At 35.1% G+C, this 9,003-nt stretch overlaps 2 pseudogenes; both read right to left on the bottom strand.

Annotated features, from left to right (window-relative positions):
• LOC107605565 overlaps positions 1-2,259 on the bottom strand; it is a 5,196-nt pseudogene extending 2,937 nt beyond the window's left edge.
• LOC107647724 lies at positions 2,431-5,476 on the bottom strand (annotated as a pseudogene).

The raw sequence follows: 9,003 nt of genomic DNA, 5'->3' as shown, positions 1-9,003 counted from the left end.
ATATATATATAAAATACAATTTTTTTAATAGAAGATGCTTACCTTTAAAGGTTCAAATGGGTACTGGAGTGCCACAGCTTCAAGCTCCTTCTTACAATTCTGGTTCAAGCTATATCGAATATTGAGACAAACAACCTATCAACTATATCCATAACCTGTTCAAAACTCAATATCAGTAAATTACATTATGTACCTCTAATTTCGAAATCATACACAAAAAGATATGCCTAAAAGTAAGAATACCTCATCATAATGCTCCATAATCTCCATTTCAACATCAAGACCGGTAACCTCACACAGATGTCTGGGTGTGAGGGAATCTTCAACCCTAAACACAGGACCAATTTCAAAAACACGGCCAACATCAGCATATATTGGCATTTGCTTGTGGAGGTGTGGTGATTCAGCACGGCATACAGGGTGCCCTTTATAGTTCAAAAGAGCAATCAACTTTGAAGTGTAGATTTCAACAAAGCCTTCAGATGACAAGAATTTTCTGAATGCCTACCCAACAATGCAATGAAAAATAATTTGATCATTCAACTTGGCATCATGGGGAATATCTATTCCTTTAATGTCTTAGTATGCATTTACTGAGTAAATTTAAAATTTAAAGCAACCATGATCTTAACAACATGTAATTAAAAAATGAACGTGAATAAGTAGAACTCTTCAGAAAAAAAAAATTCAGATGAAATGCTTTACGTTTCCAACTTGTGACTGAATACGGAAAATTCCTTGATTAGCCGGGGTTCTGAGCTCAAATACTCTAGACTTCAAACGTGTATCCTGATTAACACGAACAGGTTGTTCACCAGCCTACATTCATTAAGAGAACTAGTTAACCGATGGATGAAAAGAATTGATGTGCAACTGCGATTTTACACATTCAGGAGAATTTAATAATACACAAAATGAAATTAAAAAAAAAAAAAAAAATAGAAGATCAGCTCCTGGAAACAAATCACCCTAACAAAGAAGTGACGAGTCAAACAGGTTAACAAAGAACCAGACACCTCCAATCAATTACCTGAAGAGCCTTCTCAATTTCAGCTTCACTTCGAACAGCATCCTCGAGATTAAAGGGTAGAGTTGGAGGGGCCCTGCTAACACAATACAACTTCCTCACTTGAACTTCCACCTATCAGAACAAACCACATAAGCTATAATCTCAAGCATTGATCCTCAACAAAATGTTCAATTACTTGAAAAAAATGACTTACAAATATACAAGTAAAGGAGAATAAGAGGAAGCGTTAGAGACCGTTCTACCATTTACTAGTACAACCTTTACCAGCAAGTGTTAAACCCTACTAAATGCATTGCCACTGTTTCCCTTTATTTCTATCCAAAATCAAATCTCAGAAGCTAACTAACCTGCTGTGTGGCACCTTTGATTGATTCCGAAGGGACCGAAACAAGACCTTCAACATCGATAACAGATTCGCGGCTCAGCGCGGCAGCGTACTTCACCATCTGCACGCTAACCAAATCTCGCTGCTCTTGCACCAAACACTGCACGGTGAAGCCCTTCTCTCTCACAACCAACAAGGCCATCTTCTTCCCAACGCGACGGATCGCCTGAACCCTAGCTCGGATCAGAACGTGCTTCCCTTCTAGAGACTTCTCCAGATTCACAACCCGTGTCCATGCGCTGGGGTCCATGGTCTTCGACTGCAGGAACTCCATTGTGATGTCGCCGTAGTTTCCAGCGAGGGGGTCGTCCTCGTCGACGGCGAGCTTCGATGCGGCGGAGGCAAGGGCAGTGTCCTGCCGGCGGCAGAGCTTTTCCTGCTTCATGGCTTCCATCTTTGGACTTTGATAGTGACGTAACAATTAAGAGAATTAGCCTTACTTAATACTCAAAATGACCCTAAAATTTGATTCCTCACTCAATTTAGTCCTTAAGATTACAATTGACTCTAATTATATCCTAAAATTTTGGTCTGTGCTTCAATTTGGCCCTTCCGTCATTTTCTGTGACCGAAAAGTTGATCTGACCATTTTAGTTGACATATGATACCATGGCAGTTAGATGATGTGGCGAAATGTTTGAAAATATCAATTTAATCTCTAAAAATTTTAAATAAAATCAAGCAGTCCCAATTTTTCCAAATCCTAAGAGTCTCTCCAAGAGTTGAGAAAGATGTTGAGGAGCAGCAGTCAAGGTTCAGATAGGTCTAGTAGAACTCGTTTGTAGCTACCTAGTTTGTGTTGGTTGCCATATGATTCCAATTTAATCAGTGAGACGAAAAAAAAGGTATGTTTTATGGAAGCTTCTACGGTGAAACAAACTTTCGTTAACAAATGAACTTGCAAAAGAACCGCATTGTCTTACAGTCTTACTAAAATCAAGGACAAAAATGGAAATGGACATTTTTCGGAAAAAAAAAAAAGACAGGAATCGAATCGTTTCTCTACTTTTTACTACTTGGTAGTAGACAGAATCATGAAGTTTACTTTACAGGATGAATAGTATTTTACCATCTTCCACTTTCACATCTGGCAAATGCCAACGAAAACCCAACAACTAGTTAATTCCTCAGTCAGATGTCCGATATTCAACTCCGAGCATGTCCTTCGCCATCTCATATGACACGAAAGCAATAGCTATAGACGGGACCACCTGAAACGAGCGAAAGAAAATTTCAATCGGCAACGCAGTGGTACTATACATTAATTTTTCTTTTTCGAAGACTTAAAAAGACTATTGTCAACCAACCCCAAAACAAAATTGTTCGTAAGATATAGCAATCGTTCCAGAACCTGCCCCCACCTAAAAACATGGCGAAAGGCACCGCATACTTTTGGTATAAACTGAACTTGCGTACCAATAAACTAAACTCGCGGAAAAATTAATCTAACCGTGGGGCATTATAAGAGAAGGAAGTTATGCAATGCCAAGAGATCAACCGACCTTCACTGAATTGGGTACTAAGCCCTTGTATAATGCTCCAAATCCTTCATGCTGCACAGTTTTCCTGAATGCATCAACCATGCCAGCGTACTCAGCTTTGCTCTTTCCATCACCAGCAACAACTGAAGGAGCATTTTTCCAGCCTACCATCTGCATTCTCCGGCGAATGACATCAAGGGGGTAAGCCACTGTCTGACCAACAGTGCCAGCGGCTGCCCCACATGCAAGCCTTGTGGTAACACTTAGCTCAGAGTCTTTAGCTATTCCAAGTGGATTGGATCGAATCAACCAGTCCGTCAAAGATTCATACACTGAAAAATTGAGACCTACATATGGTATCTGCAAAGCGCCAAAACAAAGTATATTAATGAAGGTGATGAAAATAGAGAAATTTTTTAAGAGCATAAAGAATGATATGAACAAAAGTTTTGGTTCCAAGATGTAGTACAATAAAGGTTAACACAAACTTAATTCAAGAATAAACAAAGTTGTGTACATAGTACATACAACTCCTCCTATGACTGATGGTAACCATCCTTTATACAAGGCTCGAGGGCCTTCTTCCCGGAAAACTGTTGACAGAGCATGAAAAATTCCTCTGTATTGGTGTGGGGATGCCTCTGTCGCTAACATTGATAGATGCATCTCGGTTAAGAAAATTATAAATGGACAAAACAACAATATGTTCTAATGATGCTCAGATGCATGATAGAGTGATCCAAAGAGAAGTGCTTTCATTTTACCGTTTCCAGTTTGTTGCCGGTAGAGCCACAAAATACCCCTGCATTAGTATTAAGCAACAGTTTCAGGTAGACTGCTATTGGCTTAACACAATGACAACAGAAATAGGATAAGTATCGGAAGATAAAAAACATACCTAGATACTTCCTCGTAGCTTAAGAACTGCACTGCCGAATTTGGGACAATACGGGCACAGTTAGTTCCGTTTCCTTTAAACATCCCTTTAAAACCCTCAGTTCTCCATATATATTTTAAGCCTTGAATAGTTCCTTTGTATTTTATATTGTCACGATTTTGGACCTGCATTTTCAAAAAACACTTGGTTTTATTAACCTATAATCAGAAAAGTATAGAATGAAAACAATCTCCCTAGTCAAAGGCATATTTATCTACATTCTTGCACTGGCTATCCACACACTTTCTCCTGTTCTTTATGAAAAAGAGTGATACATCTAGACAGTGTTTAATAGACAGCGATAATCCTCATAGCATTGAAGAAAATGCTAGATGCAACATTCCTACATAAATGCAACAAAAATCTATTTGGAAGGTCGGTTGGGATGAGGAAGTAGCGATGGAGAGAATGGTTACAACCAAAAATTTAGTAGTAAGAAACTAAGAATCTTAAAGCGAACTACCTGCAGCAGAATCTTTAATCTCTCCAAAGGAGCCACAGCTGTTCGCGACCTATTAAAGAAAGTAAATAACTAAATATACTTAAATGCTTCCCCTTAGCATAATTCAAGATCAAAATTAATCTCATGTATGTGCATCATGAGTTGAAAATATGCTCCATCTATGTCAAGGGAAAAAAATAAAAGGCGCTATATCTATTTATTAGCCTGTTTCATAATGTTTATGAGAAATACTAGTAACCTTACTGACATTTTTATTTTTTAATATTAACACATTCACATGTCCAGTAGATCTTTCCAGCTACTATGTTCCCTTTAAGATGTAAATCCACTTTATAAATAAACTAGTTTGCAAATCAAGGTTTCCCTTCATTATTCCTTTCACATGCTTGAAGCGGAATATTTCAGAAGCATTTGATAGCAAGGAATACGTAAAGGAATTTATCTTTCCTAGATATTAAGCGACTTATGTATGTCTCACGTACATTATCTTCTAATAATCAATACAGTACTTTCTCTGGCATTTCTAATGGAACTTTACTGACCCGAACTTGAAATACAGAAAGGAAGGAAATAATGCACTGAAAGGGCTCAGCAAGATTTCATTACAATGAATATTCTCCAATAAACACGGAAGTCATTCAGAAACCACTAAATAGCACAGACAATTCAGATTTCAATGTAAGGCTTAGTCCTAGCAAAAGATTACGACAAGCGATTTCATGATCTCTAAGATTCAAAGCAAGAGCAACATAAGCACAATAACGACAGTTGAATTCAAGAAAACAGCAAATTCGAGACCAAAACCAGCTCAAAATCACTACGAATATAAAAAATATCGCAAAATCAGAAGAAAAAGAATCAGAACAATAAAAGAGAACAGAAACATATATAAAAGAAAGAAAGAAGCAAAAAATAAAGTGGAAAGGAAGTGACACTCACACTCCACCTGCGATTCCACCAGCGGCAAGAGAGTTGCAGATGCTGAGAAGAGTATGATGATCGGCAAGCTTCGAAGAGTCGGCGGTCTTCGGAAGCGAATCTTGCGACGCCATTGAAGGTAGAACCCTAAGAATGACGTACGGAGAGAGATGAACTCCGAGGGCTATGGTGAGCGAGGTAGCGTTTGAAAAGAAAGGGTATAACAGAATGAGAATGAGAAGAAATGAAATATTTGTGTGCTTGTTCGCGGACTTTCCTTTTGAAAAGGGGCTGTTATATGCGCGCGCGTCTGGGTCATAACTCATAAGTCATAACTTGCGACTTGTGAGCATAATTGTCAAAAATAAAATATAATTGATTTAAAAATTAATGACTTTAAAATTAAAATTAATTAAATATAAGTAAATAGAAAATTGCTATATGTATTATAATTTGGATATGTATTAGTCAAAAGCAATGTAGCTTGGTGGTCAGATTGTCCTTCATGCAACCCTGGAGAGAGGAGTTTGAATCTTATGTGAACCATTTTGAAAAATTTTCAACCGATTCGGTTCGGTCCGATTTTCACCGGATTTGGCTAGTTTTAGCCGGTTCGTTATGAGTTCAACCGGTTCATTTCAATTCTCTGCCTTGAACGGTCCTAACCTCGGACCGGACCGGTGCAAAGTTTGGTTTATCGATTTTCTTGTTGAACCGGCCAGTCCGGTCCGGTTTTTTCAACTATGATCCTATATACCTAAACATAAAGCGAATTATTATAACTCAATGCACCCAAACCATATATCCATTAATATTGAACTTGCTATGATAACTCAAATTTATATTCTTAAACACAATTTAACATTTTCACTCCATTATATATTTCGTTGTTACTTCGAAGTATTGAATTAGTTTGAGTGACTTCTCATTTATTTTACACATAAAATAGTTCAATCAATATTTTGTCACCTATTTTATACTAATTTATTTTAGTGAATTTGTACTCTACTTGATAGTTTAACCTTTCTTTGAATCATACATTTTTGTTCTTTTTTTACTATTCACATCTACTTTACTATTCACATCATTATTTTTTTCTTTCATATTTAGTTACATGTGTCACTTAAATTCGTAAATTTTACCTGGTTTTTTTTGTGTGTACAATATCATTACTCATAATTTCAATTATCTATCATGATTTTCTTTCAGCCAATCATCTTAATTTAGGGCCGTCAAAATGGGCTAAATCCATCGGGCCAGCCCGTTTACCCGTTTAAATGGGCGGACTTTTCCTCTAAAATTAAGCCCGTTTAAATTTTGGGCTAAACGGGTTGAGCCCGATTAACCCGAAAAAATGACGGGCTAAACGGGCTAGCCCGCGGGCTAAATGGGTGGCCCGTTTAATTTTTTTTACATTTTTTTTAAAAAAGTAGCACTTTTAGCTAATATTTCTCCCGATTTGATCCGAAAATTCGACCCATCAACTAAAAAAAATATTCTTTTTTAATGGTTTTTGACCTAAAAGTGGTATTTTTTGTCAAAATATTTTTCAAAAAATAAAATAAAATGATAAACGAGCTGGCCCGTTTAACCCATCGGACTGACCATAAACGGTCCGGGTTAGAAAATTCTGGCCCGCGAATAAAGTGGACTTAAACGGGCTAGCCCGTTTAACCCGTGGGCTTAACGGGCCGGGCCTAAATGGGCCGGGCTAGCCTGTTTGACAGTCCTATCTTAATTGTACACCATGATTATCTTTATGTTCTTCTTCATTATTATTAATTTTTTTGTGAAAATCATGATGGTTATTCACATTATAAATATTGCCCTTCTTTAATTTGTTTTACTATACCAAAACAACTCTTTTTAGCACCATCATCAAATTAGCTTGATTATATTTTCTTTCATTATCTTTTTTTTTTTAAATAATAACTTCATCTTTCAACTTGCTAAAGGATATTAAAACTACCAACGAAAATCAAAATTACAGGATAAAAATCAGAATTTTAAAATTGTGGTCAATCTCACCAAACGATCCAAATTATTATAAAATACTTATACATATGTTAGTAACATAAAAACGTTTTCATAATGAATGATTTTTATTAAACTTACCATACCCGTGCGATGCACGGGACAATTTACTAGTATAACTGAAATAAAAGACAAAAGACATAAGATGCAGAATACAAAGAAATAAATTAAAAAAAAAAAGATAAATAATAATTATTATTATAAAAAGAGAACAAGACTATTAGTTTATATTCCAACCGAAGGAAGCATTTATGATGCTTCTAACCTTAACGTGAGTTGCCCTTCTTTTTTTGGTCGGAACCTCATCCCAGTCTTAGCTGGGTTAATTTATAACGTTTGTCAAAATTATAATGTAGTCATGACCAAAACTATAATGTGTAACGTAGTTAAAATAAAATGTTGGGCTACTTTTATGAGTTTCACAAAATATGTTATTTTGTATTGTCCAATAATTATGGTTTTTATATACATAAAGATTTCTATTGGGCCTCGGCCCCGTTGGAAAAAATAACAATGTCCATGAAAAATATAATAAAGAAAAGAGAAAAATTTGGTGCACATATAAAATAATTTTATACATGTATTTAATTATATAATAGTACATTAATAAAATAATTATATTTTTATCCAAATAAATATGATTAAATGACTATATAAAATATGTTTACACTGTTTAAAAAAAAATACAGATTTAGTGATGAAACAAAAGAATTTCGTGAGTAGTTAAAAGTGGTGAGTGAGTGTATGAAGAGAGAGAAATGGAGAAATCTATAAGGGTCGGTCCTTGCATGACCACCTTCAAGTTGAAAGAAAAAACAATGAAAGAAAAGAGTGACAAAAACTTAAAAAGAGGGTTATGCAGATAGTGAAATTCTGACGTGTTCTTCTCCACATCTCTTCTAACACTTTTTTCAAATATTATATTCATATTCATATATTTATATCCTTCATATACATAATGTCATAAAGTCATTATTCATGTACATGAGTTATATATTTATCACCTTTCATTAAATAATATCATTATGTACATAAATAGTGACTTATGGCATTATGTACGTGAAGATGATAACTGGTAAATTTATGAGAGAAGATATGTCAAGAAGGATATAAATATATGAATATGAATATGAAGAAAATGTTAAAAGAGTTGTGGAGAAGAACACGTCAAAATTTCACTATCTGCATAACCCTCTTTTTAAAGATAGTTATACGATTTCAAGTTTTTATCACTCTTCTCTTTTATTGTTTTTTCTTTCAATTTAAACGTGGTCATGTAAGAATTACACGAAATTCAAGATCTTTATAGATTTTTCCGTTTCTCTCTCTTCAGTCCCTCACTTACCACTCTCAAGTCTCAACTACTTTACTTCCAACAATATTATTATCCCATTTTATATAATAAAATAGTTTGTATGTGAAAAATAATTCTTTCGATAATGATTGTAAAATGAAAATGTACAATGTTGTGTTGTTCCTAACTGTGAATACATCAAAATCACAAGCTACTTGGACAATAATTAAAGATGAAATTATGAGTTTTTAAAGTGGTTAAGAAGATAAGGAGTTTGGCTTTTTATCAATCAAGGATAATAGATATGGCAATTATTATAGATGATCTTTTGTGATGTCCAATAATGAGGCAAAATTTGTAGAGCGGCAACAACTAGATATGAAGTCAAGCAATGCAATCATAACCGCACCCATATATTTCAGGCAAAAATATTTAAAAGATAATAAAAATTAGTTTAAAAT

Source organism: Arachis ipaensis, chromosome B06, assembly GCF_000816755.2.
Source record: "Arachis ipaensis cultivar K30076 chromosome B06, Araip1.1, whole genome shotgun sequence".
In the NCBI taxonomy this organism is placed as follows: domain Eukaryota; kingdom Viridiplantae; phylum Streptophyta; class Magnoliopsida; order Fabales; family Fabaceae; genus Arachis; species Arachis ipaensis.
Note: the sequence above shows the minus strand (reverse complement) of the source record. Positions and strands in the feature narration are given on the sequence as shown.